At 60.3% G+C, this 15,111-nt stretch overlaps 1 non-coding gene across 1 annotated transcript; it reads right to left on the bottom strand.

Annotated features, from left to right (window-relative positions):
- Positions 1-3,376: 3,376 nt before the first annotated feature.
- On the bottom strand, positions 3,377-3,495 carry LOC131869031 (5S ribosomal RNA). The gene has a single exon (XR_009367427.1). It is a non-coding gene; the product is annotated as a 5S ribosomal RNA (ribosomal RNA).
- Positions 3,496-15,111: the final 11,616 nt, after the last annotated feature.

Here is a 15,111-nt window from a genome sequence, read left to right as displayed (position 1 = left end):
GTTGCCACCCTGGCGCGCACGAAGTCGGAAGTAGGGTTAATTGCCCGGGTGCGCACCTTTGCCAGGGTGGGCACCTTACCTGGGCTGTGCACCCGGGCGGGCTCAAGATGGCACCCGCGTTCCGTTTTTTTCACTATCTTTCAAAACGGAAATTTTAAAATCTCCTCTTTTTTTTGCCTTTTCTGGAAATTAGTGAAGGCAGCGCATCAAAGGTGCGCACCTCGCTGCCCACCTTGGTGTGCTCTGAGGTGCGCACCCGGGAGCGCTACGAAGTGTGCTCCAAGGTGCGGCGTGCACGTTGTCGGAGCCCGGTTTGCCCCGGGTGCGCACCTCGCCTGCACCTTGGCCGGGGTGGGCACCCTGGCTGGGTTTGCCCAGGGTGCGCTCCGAAGCGGGGTTACTGGAGCGCCCCCTCTTTTTTTGTCAGAGCGTTTGGTGGGGTTTCTCGCATTGGCTCTTCCCAGGCCCGGTTGTTGGGTGCGCTCCCACCCTGGCGCGCGCGAAGTTGGAAGTTGGGTTAATTGCCCGGGCGCGCACCTTCGCCAGGGTGGGCACCTTGGTGCGCACACCTTGGCTGGGCTGCGCACCAGGGCGGGCTCAAGATGGCACCAGCATTCCCTTTTTCTCACTATCTTTCAAAACGGAAATTTTAAAATCTCGTTTTCTTTTGCCTTTTATGGAAATTAGTGAAGGCATCGCATCAAAGGTGCGCACCTCGCTGCCCACCTTGGTGTGCTCCGAGGTGCCCACCACGGTGCGCTCCGAGGTGCCCACCACGGTGCGCAACGCCGGTGCGAACCCGGGAGCGCCCCGATGTGTGCTCCAAGGTGCGGCGTGCACGAAGCCGGACCCCGGTTTGCCCCGGGTGCGCACCTCGCGTGCACCTTGGTGCGCACACCTTGGCTGGGTTGCGCGGCCTGGTGGGCACCATGGTGCGCACCAAGGAGCGCTCCGAAGTGTGCTCCAAGGTGCGGCGTGCACGAAGTCCTAGCCCGGTTTGCCCCGGGTGCGCACCTTCGCCGCGGTGGGCACCATGGCGTGCACGAAGTCGGAGCCCGGTTTGCCCCGGGTGCGCACCTCGCGTGCACCTTCGCCGGGGTGGGCACCTCGGCTGGGTTGCGCGCCCTGGTGCGCACCAAGGAGCGCTCCGAAGTGTGCTCCAAGGTGCGGCGTGCACGAAGTCGGAGCCCGGTTTGCCCCGGGTGCGCACCTTCGCCGCGGTGGGCACCCTGGTGCGCACCATGGCGTGCACGAAGTCGGAGCCCGGTTTGCCCCGGGTGCGCACCTCGCGTGCACCTTCGGCGGGGTTGCGCGCCCTGGTGCGCACCAAGGAGCGCTCCGAAGTGTGCTCCAAGGTGCGGCGTGCACGAAGTCGGAGCCCGGTTTGCCCCGGGTGCGCACCTCGCGTGCACCTTCGGCGGGGTTGCGCGCCCTGGTGGGCACCATGGTGCGCACCAAGGAGCGCTCCGAAGTGTGCTCCAAGGTGCGGCGTGCACGAAGTCGGAGCCCGGTTTGCCCCGGGTGCGCACCTCGCGTGCACCTTCGCCGCGGTGGGCACCATGGCGTGCACGAAGTCGGAGCCCGGTTTGCCCCGGGTGCGCACCTCGCGTGCACCTTCGCCGGGGTGGGCACCTCGGCTGGGTTGCGCGCCCTGGTGCGCACCAAGGAGCGCTCCGAAGTGTGCTCCAAGGTGCGGCGTGCACGAAGTCGGAGCCCGGTTTGCCCCGGGTGCGCACCTCGCGTGCACCTTCGCCGCGGTGGGCACCATGGCGTGCACGAAGTCGGAGCCCGGTTTGCCTCGGGTGCGCACCCCGCGTGCACCTTCGCCGGGGTGGGCACCTCGGCTGGGTTGCGCGCCCTGGTGCGCACCAAGGAGCGCTCCGAAGTGTGCTCCAAGGTGCGGCGTGCACGAAGTCGGAGCCCGGTTTGCCCCGGGTGCGCACCTCGCGTGCACCTTCGCCGCGGTGGGCACCTTGGCTGGGTTGGGCACCATTGAGCGCTCCGAAGTGTGCTCCAAGGTGCGCACCATGGCCCTCCAAGGTGCGCAGCATGGCGTGCACGAAGTCGGAGCCCGGTTTGCCCCGGGTGCGCACCTCGCGTGCACCTTCGCCAGGGTGGGCACCTCGGTGCGCACACCTTCTCAATGTTTTCTTGCCTTTTCTGGAAATTGGTGAAGGCAGCGCATCAAAGGTGCGCACCTCGGTGTGCTCCGAGGTGCGAACCCGAGAGCGCTCCGAGGTGCCCACGAAGTCGAAAGTCGGGTTAATTGCATTGTTTTCCCCGGGTGCGCTCCGAGGTGCGCAACATCGGTGCGCACCAAGGAGGGCTCCGAAGTGTGCTCCAAGGTGCGCACGATTCGGAGCTCGGTTTGCCCGGGGTGCGCACACCTTGGCTGGGTTGCGCACCCTTTGTGCGCTCCAAGGTGCGCACGAAGTCGGAGCTCGGTTTGCCCCGGGTGCGCACCTTCGCCAGGGTGCGCACCTTGATGCGCACGCCTTGGCTGGGCTGCGCACCTTGGTGGGCGCCATGGTGCGCACCTTTCGTGCGCTCCAAGGTGCGCACGAAGTCGGAGCTCGGTTTGCCCCGGGTGCGCACCTTGGTGGGCGCCATGGTGCACTCCGAGGTGCCCAAGATTGGTGCGCAACAAGGAGCGCTCCGAAGTGCGCTCCAAGGTGCGCAGGTGCGCGCGAAGTCGAAAGTTGGGTTAATTGTCCGGTTTGCCTCGGGTGCGCACCTTGCGTGCACCTTCGCCAGGGTGGGCGCCTTGGTGCGCACACCTTGGCTGGGCTGCGCACCCGGGCGCGCACACCTTGGCACCCGCGTTTCCTTCATTTTAAATTTTTTTTTTTTACAATCTCTCAAGTGGGAAATTCTATAATCTCAACTTTTTTTGCCTTTTCAGGAAACTTTTGAATGGAGCGCATCATTGGTGCGCTCCGAAGTGTGCTCCAAGGTGCGCACCTCTGGTGTGCTCCAAAGCTCTCTCCAGCTGCGTGCACCTGCCCCGGCCGCGCACCCGGCCCCGCCCAGCTTCGCTCACCTGTCCCGGGCGTCTGGTGCGGAACCTTAGAGTAAGAAACATCACCGTGCACCTTGGCCAACGTGCGCGACTCGACCGAGCGCGCACTGGCCGAGGTGCACACCGATTTCACCTGGGTGCGCGCGCAGCACCTCGGGCGCACCGGGGTGCGCGCACAACGCCCGGGTTGCACCGTGGCCTGTGTGCTCGGGGCGCCTCGGGTGCGCGCTCGGTGTCGCCCCCCGCGCGCGCGGTAGTGCGGGCAGCGCACCCCGGCCCGGCCCGGCCCCGACGAGAACGCAAACGGGCAAAAGGTTTATTCAAATAGCATTGCGACGCCCGGCGAAAAACTAAGAAAGGGTGCAACACCGGGACTTCCCGGGAGGTCACCCATCCTAGTACTACTCCGGCCCAAGCGCGCTTAACTGCGGAGTTCTGATGGGATCCGGTGCACTAACGCTGGTATGATCGCACCCGTTATGAGCTTGTCGCAGTGTGTACTTAGCAAACCGCGACCCACGTGCGAATCCACCCCGGCCACCCACCCCCGTCGAGGTGCACACCCTCCCTCGCGAAGTGCGCCCCGTTCGCCAAGTGTGAGCCCTGCCCGGGTGCGCTCACCTTGCTAGGGCGTCGGGTGTGCACCCGGCCCGGCCTACGTGCGTGCACCTGGACGGGGCGTCGTGTGCGTGCAGTGTCCCGTCTGCAACGCGGTGCCCACACACCACCTCGGGCGCAACGACCTGCGCTCACATGTGGGCCGAGTGCACCTTGGTGCATGTTCGGGGCGCCTCGGGTGCACGCTCGATCTTGCCCCGGTGCACCAAGGCGCTCGGTTTGCCCCGGGTGCGCACTTGGTGCAAGGTGGGCACCCAAAATAGGGATCAAGCACCAAAACACAAGTTTCGGGATGCAAAATGGGACCCAAGGACCACAAATGCGTTCCAAGACCCATGATGGGTCCACGAGAACAAAAATGTGTTCCGAGACTTAATAAACAAATATTGGGTTTTAGGAGAAGAAACATGCTCTGATGCCCAAAACGAGAATCGACCCCGAAAAGGCCACAGGCCAAAAGTGGGATGCGAGACAAAAAAAAATGGGACCCGAGGACCAAAATTGGGTTCCCAGGTCGAAGACAGGGCAACCGGACAAGAAACGACCTCTAAGGCTCGAAATGAGTCCCGACGACTAAAACTTGACAAGAAGCACCCATCAGGCACCCAACTCGACACCCATGGGATGCCGACCCACCCGGGCTTCCACCTAGCACACCTTGGCACCCACCCACCCTCGCACCCAACCTCGCACCCAACTTAGCACCTTTGAACCCACATTGGCACTCACCCTGACCCTGGCACCTTGGAACCCACATTGGCACTCACCTTGACCCTGGCACCCACCTTTGCACTCACCTTGGGACCCACCCTGGCTCCCACCTCGGCACCCACCCAGACACCCACCTTGGTTCCTTGGCACCCACCTTGGATCCTTGGCACCCACCCCGACACCCACCTTGGCACGCAACTTGGCTACTTGCCACCCACCTTGGCTCCTTGACGCCCACCCCGACAACCACCCCGTGACCTACCCTGGCTAGGGTTGGTGCACACCCACCCTGGTGCCCACCTTGGCACCCACCCCATGACCCACCTTGGCACGCACCTTAGTACCCACCCTGTTACCCACCCTAGGACCCACCCCGTGACCCACCTTGGCCAGGGTGGGTGCACCCACCCTGGTGCCCACCTTGGCACCCACCCATCCTAGCACCCAGCCTGTGACCGGGCTTGGAACCCAACCTTGCACCCGTCTTGGCCAGTGTGGGTGCGCACCCATCCTGGCACCCACGTTGTGACACACCCTTTAACCCACGCACCCTAGCAGCCACGTTGGCACCCACCTTGGAACACAACCTAGCAACTTGGCACCCACCCCGTGACCCACCTTGGCATCCACCATAGCAGTCGCCCACTTGGCACCCACCTTGGAACCCAAGTTGGCACCCACCTCGGCACCCACCTTGACACTTGTGGACCCACCTTGCCACTCACCCTAGCATCGACCCATCCTAGCACCCACCCTGGCACCTTTGCACCCTAGCACTCACCCATCCTAGCACCTAACCTGTGACCCACCTTGACACTCACCCTCGCACCCACCTTGGAACCCAACCTAGCACCCACCCACCCTGACACCAACCCTAGCACCTACCCACCCTTGCACCCACCCTGTGACCCATCTTGGCACCCACCCATCCTACCACTCAACCTATCACCCACCTTCTCACCCACCTTGGCATCCACCTTAGCACCCACCCACACTGGCACCTTGGCACCCACCTCGGGCAAGGTGGGTGCACACCCACCCTGACACCCAATTTAGAACCAACCGAGCATGTTACCCACCTTGGCACCCACATTGCAGCCCACCCTAGTACCCACCCTATGACCCACATTGGCATCCACACCCTAGCACCCAGGCACCTCGACACCCGCCTTGACACGCACCCTAGCACTAAACCTGTGACCCACCTTGGAACTCACCCTAGAACCCACCCACCCTGTGAACCACCTTGGCATCCACCTTAGCACCCACCCACCTTGGCACCCACTCTAGCACTCACCCATCCTAACACCCAACTTGTTACCCACCTTGGCACCCGCCCTCGCGTCCACCTTGAAACCCACCCTAGCACCCACCCACGCAGGAGCCCACCTTGGCACCCAACCTAACACCCACGCATCCTGGCACCCAACTTGTGACCCACCTTGGAACCCACCCTAGTACCCACCTTTGAACCCACTATATCACCAACCCACCTTGGCACCCACCCTATGACCCTCTTTGGAATCCACCCTAGCACGCACCCACCCTGGCACCCACCATGGAGCGCACCCTAGCACCCACCCACCTCGGCACGCACCTCAACACCCACCTTGGTGTGCGCACTGCGCCAACCTCTCAAAGACCCTATGTGGTGCGCTCCAAAGTGTACACCTTTGGTGCGCTCCAAGGTGCGCACCTTTGGTGCACACCGAGGTGCACACCAAAGTGTGCACCGAGGTGAGCACCAAAGTGCACTCCAAGGTGCACACCAAGGCGTGCACCTTTGGTGCGGTCAATGCAAACGAATTCGGAAGTTGGGGTCGATGTCCTAATCGCTGCTGCAGACTACACGTATGAGAATCGGACAAATAGCTTTATATAGGGGAGGTGTTGCGTTTGATGGGTCGACTCCCCTGGTTGTGTGCACTGCACCAACTTCAAAGACCCTGTCTTGTTTAAGAAGTCAAAAGTTGGGGTGGATGTCCTAATCATTGCTGCAGTCTACGCATGTATGAGAATCAGACAAATAGCTTATATAGGGGAGGTGTTGCATTCGGTGGGTTGACTCCCCTGGTTGTGCGCACTGCGCCAACCTCAAAGACCCCGCATAGCAGAAGAAGTCGGAAGTCGGATTTTGGTGAGCACCAAGGCGTGCACCTTTGGTGCGGTCAACGCAGACGAATTCAGAAGTTGGGGTGGATGTCCTAATCGTTGTTGCAGGCTACACATGTATGAGAATCAGACAAATAGCTTATATAGGGGAGGTGTTGGGTTTGATGGGTCAACTCCCTTGGTTGTGCGCATTACGCCAACCTCAAAGACCTTGTTTTCGTTAAGAAGTCAAAAGTTGGGGTCAATGTCCTAATGGCTCCTGTAGGCTACACATGTATGAGAATCGGACAAATAGCTTATATAGGGGAGGTGTTGGGTTTGATGGGTCGACTCCCCTGGTTGTGCGCATTACGTCAACCTCAAAGACCTTGTTTTCGTTAAGAAGTCAAAAGTTGGGGTCGATGTCCTAATTGCTCCTGTAGACTACACATGTATGAGAATCAGACAAATAGCTTATATAGGGGAGGTGTTGGGTTTGATGGGTTGACTCCCCTAGTTGTTCGCATTACACCAACCTCAAAGACCTTGTTTTCGTTTAGAAGCCGAAAGTTGGGGTCGATGTCCTAATTGCTCCTGCAGGCTACGCATGTATGAGAATCAGACAAATAGCTTATATAGGGGAGGTGTTGGGTTTGATGGGTCGACTCCCCTGGTTGTGCGCATTGCGCCAACCTCAAAGACCCTGCATTGCGGATGAAGTCGAAAGTCAGAGTTTGGTGTGCTACAAGGTGTGGTCGAAGGTGCTCACCTAGGTGTGCACCTTTGGAGCGCAGGAAAAGTGCCCTCCAAAAGTGCGCACCTTTGGAGTGCACAAAAGTGCCCTCCAAAAGTGCGCACCTTTGGAGCGCACAAAAGTGCCCTCCAAAAAGTGCCCTCCAAAAGTGCGCACCTTTGGAGCGCACAAAAGTGCCCTCCAAAAAGTGCCCTCCAAAAGTGCGCACCTTTGGAGTGCAGAAAAGTGCCCTCCAAAAAGTGCCCTCCAAAAGTGTGCACCTTTGGAGTGCACAAAAGTGCCCTCCAAAAGTGCGCACCTTTGGAGCGCAGAAAAGTGCCCTCCAAAAAGTGCCCTCCAAAAGTGCGCACCTTTGGAGCGCAGAAAAGTGCCCTCCAAAAAGTGCCCTCCAAAAGTGCGCACCTTTGGAGCGCAGAAAAGTGCCCTCCAAAAAGTGCCCTCCAAAAGTGCGCACCTTTGGAGCGCAGAAAAGTGCCCTCCAAAAAGTGCCCTCCAAAAGTGCGCACCTTTGGAGCGCACAAAAGTGCCCTCCAAAAAGTGCCCTCCAAAAGTGCGCACCTTTGGAGCGCACAAAAGTGCCCTCCAAAAGTGCGCACCTTTGGAGCGCACAAAAGTGCCCTCCAAAAGTGCGCACTTTTGGTGCGCACCAAGGCGCTGGTTCGGTCGTTGCAGGCGAGTTCGGAAGTTGGGGTCGATGTCCTGAGCGGAGGTGCAAACTACACAGGTGTCGGAATCGGACAAATAGCTTATATAGGGGAGGTGTATGCTTCGATGGGTCGACTCCCCAGGTTGAGCGCACCGCGCCAACCTCAAAGACCCTACGGTATGGATGAAGTCGGAAGTTGGGTCCGATGACCGATTCGATTAGTAGGTATGCTCATGAGGTCGGAATTTGGGTCCGATGACCTGCCATGTGCAGGAAGGCGAATGTTGGCACTGTGCGTTGCAAGGTGCACACCAAGGTGCTGGTGCGGTCTTTTTAGTCGAGTTCGGAAGTTGGGGTCGATGTCCTGATCGGAGGTGCAAGCTACACAGGTGTGGGAATCGGACAAATAGCTTATATAGGGGAGGTGTATGCTTCGTTGGGTCGACTCCCCGGGTTGAGCGCACCGCGCCAACCTCAAAGACCCTACGGTATGGATGAAGTCGGAAGTTGGGTCCGATGACCGATTCGATATGTAGGCATACTCGCGAGGTCGGAATTTGGGTCCGATGACCTGCCATGTGCAGGAAGGCGAATGTTGGCACTGTGCGTTGCAAGGTGCGCACCAAGGCGCTGGTTCGGTCGTTGCAGGCGAGTTCGGAAGTTGGGGTCGATGTCCTGATCGGAGGTGCAAACTACACAGGTGTGGGAATCGGACAAATAGCTTATATAGGGGAGGTGTATGCTTCGTTGGGTCGACTCCCCGGGTTGAGCGCACCGCGCCAACCTCAAAGACCCTACGGTATGGATGAAGTCGGAAGTTGTGTCCGATGACCGATTCGATATGTAGGCATACTCGCGAGGTCGGAATTTGGGTCCGATGACCTGCCATGTGCAGGAAGGCGAATGTTGGGACTGTGCGTCGCAAGGTGCGCACCAAGGCGCTGGTGCCGTCGTTGCAGTCGAGTTCGGAAGTTGGGGTCGATGTCCTGGTCAGAGGTGCAAACTACACAGGTGTGGGAATCGGACAAATAGCTTATATAGGGGAGGTGTATGCTTCGATGGGTCGACTCCCCGGGTTGAGCGCACCGCGCCAACCTCAAAGACCCTACAGTATGGATGAAGTCGGAAGTTGGGTCCGATGACCGATTCGATACGTAGGCATATTGGCGAGGTCTGAATTTGTGTCCGATGACCTGCCATGCGCAGGAAGGCGGAATTTGGGTCCGATGACCGAGTTGATGGCGTGCCATGCGCAGAAAGGCGGAATTTGGGTCCGATGACCGAGTTGATGTTGATGGCCCGCCATGCACAGGAAGGCGGAATTTGGGTCCGATGACCGATTTGAAGGCGTGCCATGCGCAGAAAGGCGGAGTTTGGGTCCGATGACCGAGTTGATATTGATGGCCCGCCATGCGCAGGAAGGCGGAATTTGGGTCCGATGACCTGACATACGCATGGAGTCCGACTCGGGGGCCGATGTTCGATTCGATGACTTGCATTGTGGGTAAAGTCGGAAGTTGTGGTCTTTGACCCGATTCGATGACCAGACTTCGGCTGCTTGAGAATCGGACAAATAACTTATATAGGGGAGGTAGTGTTCTCGAGCATCCTCCCCCCGTGCCCGTTTATGTCGATTGATGCTGGTGCTCGACTGGTTGGAGCGCTCGGATGCAAAAATCTTGCACCAGGATTTATCGATTGTGATGGACACGGCAAGTCTCCTGATTGCTATGCAGGAGCTCATCGTGAATCTCTATGCGGCCTTGGTATGGACTCGACCTGCGGAATGGTTCGGCAATGGTAGTCGCTCCAACACGTCCTTGCAATGGCCACAGAGGTGATTCGACTAGAGCTCCAGTCTAGCTTTTGGGTTGCTTGGCGGACTGGTATAGCCGCGATCGAGTTCCGGCCATGAACGTTTTAGATAGCTCTTGGGCTTTCTGGGACGGAAGTCGGAAGTTTGGGCTGTTGTCCGATTTGATGACCATTCTTCGGATGTGTGAGAATCGGACAAATAACTTATATAGGGGACTGTGTTGTCTCACGCAGCCCCCTCCGTGCCCCTCTATCTCGACCGATGTTGGTGCTTGAAAGGGTTGGGATCGCTCGGATTTATAAACGTGCACCACCATTTGTCGAGTGTGAGGGACGCGGCAGGTCTCCTAAATGCTGTACGGGCGCTCTCTGAGAATCTCTATCCGGCCTCGACACAGACTAGTCTTGCTGAATGGTTTGGCACTGGTAGTCGATCCAACACGTCGTTGTTGTGGCCGCCTAGGCGATTCGATTCGAGCCCCCGTCTAGCTTTTGGGTTGCTTGGCGGATTTTGCCCTATCCGCAAGTGAGCTCGGTCCCTAAACGTTCGAGAAACCCGATTGCTATGCGCCGACTCTCTTTCTTGCGAGCCTCCATCTAGCTTTTGGGTCTCTACGGAACGGAAGTCGGAATCTGGGACCGTTGTTTGATTCGACGAGGCAGACTACGGTTGTGCGAGAATCGGACAAATAACTTATATAGGGGAGGTGTTGACTGGAGCATTCTCCCCCGTGCCCCTCTAACTCGACCAATGCTGGCGCTCGAACGGTGGTAGCGCTCGGATTTTCGTTGAGCGCCAGCATTGGTCGATTTAGAGGGGCATGCGAGATTCCCGAATGCTATGCGAGGGCTCTAACGGAAATGTCTATTGGTTTCGGTATGGATGCAATTGCGAGTGGTTCGGCAAAGGTAGTCGTTCCGATGCGTCCATGTCGTGGCCAAATCGATAATTCGATTTGAGCCCTCGTATAGCATTTGGGTCTCTCGATGTGATTCCGCATTCCAGTCCCTTTGGGCACTGCTTGAGCCGCATCCCAGGGGGTTCCCTTCCCAATAATCTGCCTCGCAACCCGATTGCTATGCGGTGAGGCTCCTCGGCCGCCTCGGAACTATCTGTGTATCAGACGCATCGCGGGATAAGGGGTTGGCAACGGTAGTCGCCCCAAGCGCGTCCGATGCTTGGACCATTCCGAGGCGGCCCTGAAGCCTCTTCCGTCTAGCCGTTGGGTCCTTCTCGCCGCATCCCTTGCCTCGCACCCCGATTGCTATGCGGTGAGGCTCCTCGGCCGCCTTGGAACTATCTGTGTATCAGACGCATCGCGGGATAAGGGGTTGTCACTGGTAGTCGCCCCAAGCGCGTCCGATGCTTGGACCATTCCGAGGCGGCCCTGAAGCCTCTTCCGTCTAGCCGTTGGGTCCTTCTCGCCGCATCCCTCGACTCGCACCCCGATTGCTATGCGGTGAGGCTCCTCGGCCGCCTTGGAACTATCTGTGTATCGGACGCGTCGCGGGATAAGGGGTTGTCACTGGTAGTCGCCCCAAGCGCGTCCGATGCTTGGACCATTCCGAGGCGGCCCTGAAGCCTCTTCCGTCTAGCCGTTGGGTCCTTCTCGCCGCATCCCTCGCCTCGCACCCCGATTGCTATGCGGTGAGGCTCCTCGGCCGCCTTGGAACTATCTGTGTATCGGACGCGTCGCGGGATAAGGGGTTGTCACTGGTAGTCGCCCCAAGCGCGTGCGATGCATGGACCATTCCCAGGCGGCCCTGAAGCCTCTTCCGTCTAGCCGTTGGGTCCTTCTCGCCGCATCCCTCGCCTCGCACCCCGATTGCTATGCGGTGAGGCTCCTCGGCCGCCTTGGAACTATCTGTGTATCGGACGCGTCGCGGGATAAGGGGTTGTCACTGGTAGTCGCCCCAAGCGCGTCCGATGCTTGGACCATTCCGAGGCGGCCCTGAAGCCTCTTCCGTCTAGCCGTTGGGTCCTTCTCGCCGCATCCCTCGCCTCGCACCCCGATTGCTATGCGGTGAGGCTCCTCGGCCGCCTTGGAACTATCTGTGTATCGGACGCGTCGCGGGATAAGGGGTTGTCACTGGTAGTCGCCCCAAGCGCGTCCGATGCTTGGACCATTCCGAGGCGGCCCTGAAGCCTCTTCCGTCTAGCCGTTGGGTCCTTCTCGCCGCATCCCTCGCCTCGCACCCCGATTGCTATGCGGTGAGGCTCCTCGGCCGCCTTGGAACTATCTGTGTATCGGACGCGTCGCGGGATAAGGGGTTGTCACTGGTAGTCGCCCCAAGCGCGTCCGATGCTTGGACCATTCCGAGGCGGCCCTGAAGCCTCTTCCGTCTAGCCGTTGGGTCCTTCTCGCCGCATCCCTCGCCTCGCACCCCGATTGCTATGCGGTGAGGCTCCTCGGCCGCCTTGGAACTATCTGTGTATCGGACGCATCGCGGGATAAGGGGTTGTCACTGGTAGTCGCCCCAAGCGCGTCCGATGCTTGGACCATTCCGAGGCGGCCCTGAAGCCTCTTCCGTCTAGCCGTTGGGTCCTTCTCGCCGCATCCCTCGCCTCGCACCCCGATTGCTATGCGGTGAGGCTCCTCGGCCGCCTTGGAACTATCTGTGTATCGGACGCGTCGCGGGATAAGGGGTTGTCACTGGTAGTCGCCCCAAGCGCGTCCGATGCTTGGACCATTCCGAGGCGGCCCTGAAGCCTCTTCCGTCTAGCCGTTGGGTCCTTCTCGCCGCATCCCTCGCCTCGCACCCCGATTGCTATGCGGTGAGGCTCCTCGGCCGCCTTGGAACTATCTGTGTATCGGACGCGTCGCGGGATAAGGGGTTGTCACTGGTAGTCGCCCCAAGCGCGTCCGATGCTTGGACCATTCCGAGGCGGACCTGAAGCCTCTTCCGTCTAGCCGTTGGGTCCTTCTCGCCGCATCCCTCGCCTCGCACCCCGATTGCTATGCGGTGAGGCTCCTCGGCCGCCTTGGAACTATCTGTGTATCGGACGCGTCGCGGGATAAGGGGTTGTCACTGGTAGTCGCCCCAAGCGCGTCCGATGCTTGGACCATTCCGAGGCGGCCCTGAAGCCTCTTCCGTCTAGCCGTTGGGTCCTTCTTGCCGCATCCCTCGCCTCGCACCCCGATTGCTATGCGGTGAGGCTCCTCGGCCGCCTTGGAACTATCTGTGTATCGGACGCGTCGCGGGATAAGGGGTTGTCACTGGTAGTCGCCCCAAGCGCGTCCGATGCTTGGACCATTCCGAGGCGGCCCTGAAGCCTCTTCCGTCTAGCCGTTGGGTCCTTCTCGCCGCATCCCTCGCCTCGCACCCCGATTGCTATGCGGTGAGGCTCCTCGGCCGCCTTGGAACTATCTGTGTATCGGACGCATCGCGGGATAAGGGGTTGTCACTGGTAGTCGCCCCAAGCGCGTCCGATGCTTGGACCATTCCGAGGCGGCCCTGAAGCCTCTTCCGTCTAGCCGTTGGGTCCTTCTCGCCGCATCCCTCGCCTCGCACCCCGATTGCTATGCGGTGAGGCTCCTCGGCCGCCTTGGAACTATCTGTGTATCGGACGCGTCGCGGGATAAGGGGTTGTCACTGGTAGTCGCCCCAAGCGCGTCCGATGCTTGGACCATTCCGAGGCGGACCTGAAGCCTCTTCCGTCTAGCCGTTGGGTCCTTCTCGCCGCATCCCTCGCCTCGCACCCCGATTGCTATGCGGTGAGGCTCCTCGGCCGCCTTGGAACTATCTGTGTATCGGACGCGTCGCGGGATAAGGGGTTGTCACTGGTAGTCGCCCCAAGCGCGTCCGATGCTTGGACCATTCCGAGGCGGCCCTGAAGCCTCTTCCGTCTAGCCGTTGGGTCCTTCTCGCCGCATCCCTCGCCTCGCACCCCGATTGCTATGCGGTGAGGCTCCTCGGCCGCCTTGGAACTATCTGTGTATCGGACGCGTCGCGGGATAAGGGGTTGTCACTGGTAGTCGCCCCAAGCGCGTCCGATGCTTGGACCATTCCGAGGCGGACCTGAAGCCTCTTCCCTCTAGCCGTTGGGGCTTTCTCGCCGCATCCCTCGCCTCGCACCCCGATTGCTATTCGGTGAGGCTCCTCGGCCGCCTTGGAACTATCTGTGTATCGGACGCATCGCGGGATAAGGGGTTGGCAGTGGTAGTCGCCCCAAGCGCGTCCGATGCTTGGACCATTCCGAGGCGGCCCTGCAGCCTCTTCCGTCTAGCCGTTGGGGCCATCTCGCTGCATCCCCCACCTCGCACCACGATTGCTATGCGGTGAGGCTCCTTGGCCGCCTCGGAACTATCTGTGTATCGGACGCATCGCGGGATAAGGGGTTGTCACTGGTAGTCGCCCCAAGCGCGTCCGATGCTTGGACTATTCCGAGGCGGCCCTGCAGCCTCTTCCGTCTAGCCGTTGGGGCCATCTCGCCGCATCCCCCAGCTCCTCGGCCGCCTCGGAACTATCTGTGTATCGGACGCATCGCGGGATAAGGGGTTGGCAGTGGTAGTCGCCCCAAGCGCGTTCGATGCTTGGACTATTCCGAGGCGGCCCCGCAGCCTCTTCCGTCTACCCTTTGGGGCCATCTCGCCGCATCCCTCGCCTCGCACCCCGATTGCTATGCGGTGAGGCTCCTCGGCCGCCTGGGAACTATCTTCGTATCGGATGCATCGCGGGATAAGGGGTTGTCACTGGTAGTCGCCCCAAGCGCGTCCGATGCTTGGACTATTCCGAGGCGGCCCTGTGGCCTCTTCCGTCTAGCCGTTGGGGCCATCTCGCCGCATCCCTCACCTCGCACCCCCATTGCTATGCGGTGAGGCTCCTCGGCCGCCTTGGAACTGTCTTCGTATCGGAAGCATCGCGGGATAAGGGGTTGTCACTGGTAGTCGCCCCAAGCGCGTCCGATGCTTGGACTATTCCGAGGCGGCCCTGCAGCCTCTTCCGTCTAGCCGTTGGGGCCATCTCGCCGCATCCCCCACCTCGCACCCGGATTGCTATGCGGTGAGGCTCCTCGGCCGCCTTGGAACTATCTTCGTATCGGACGCATCGCGGGATAAGGGGTTGTCACTGGTAGTCGCCCCAAGCGCGTCCGATGCTTGGACTATTCCGACGCGGCCCTGTGGCCTCTTCCGTCTAGCCGTTGGGGCCATCTCGCCGCATCCCCCACCTCGCACCCCGATTGCTATGCGGTGAGGCTCCTCGGCCGCCTTGGAACCATCTTCGTATCGGACGCATCGCGGGATGAGGGGTTGTCACTGGTAGTCGCCCCAAGCGCGTCCGATGCTTGGACCATTCCGAGGCGGCCCTGAAGCCTCTTCCGTCTAGCCGTTGGGGCCTTCCCGCCCCATCCCTCGCCTCGCACCCCCGATTGCTATGCGGTGAGGCTCCTCGGCCGCCTTGGAACCATCTGTGTATCGGACGCATCGCGGGATAAGGGGTTGGCACTGGTAGTCG

Source organism: Cryptomeria japonica, unplaced genomic scaffold, assembly GCF_030272615.1.
Source record: "Cryptomeria japonica unplaced genomic scaffold, Sugi_1.0 HiC_scaffold_229, whole genome shotgun sequence".
In the NCBI taxonomy this organism is placed as follows: Eukaryota; Viridiplantae; Streptophyta; class Pinopsida; order Cupressales; family Cupressaceae; genus Cryptomeria; species Cryptomeria japonica.
This window is presented reverse-complemented; position numbering and strand designations above follow the sequence as displayed.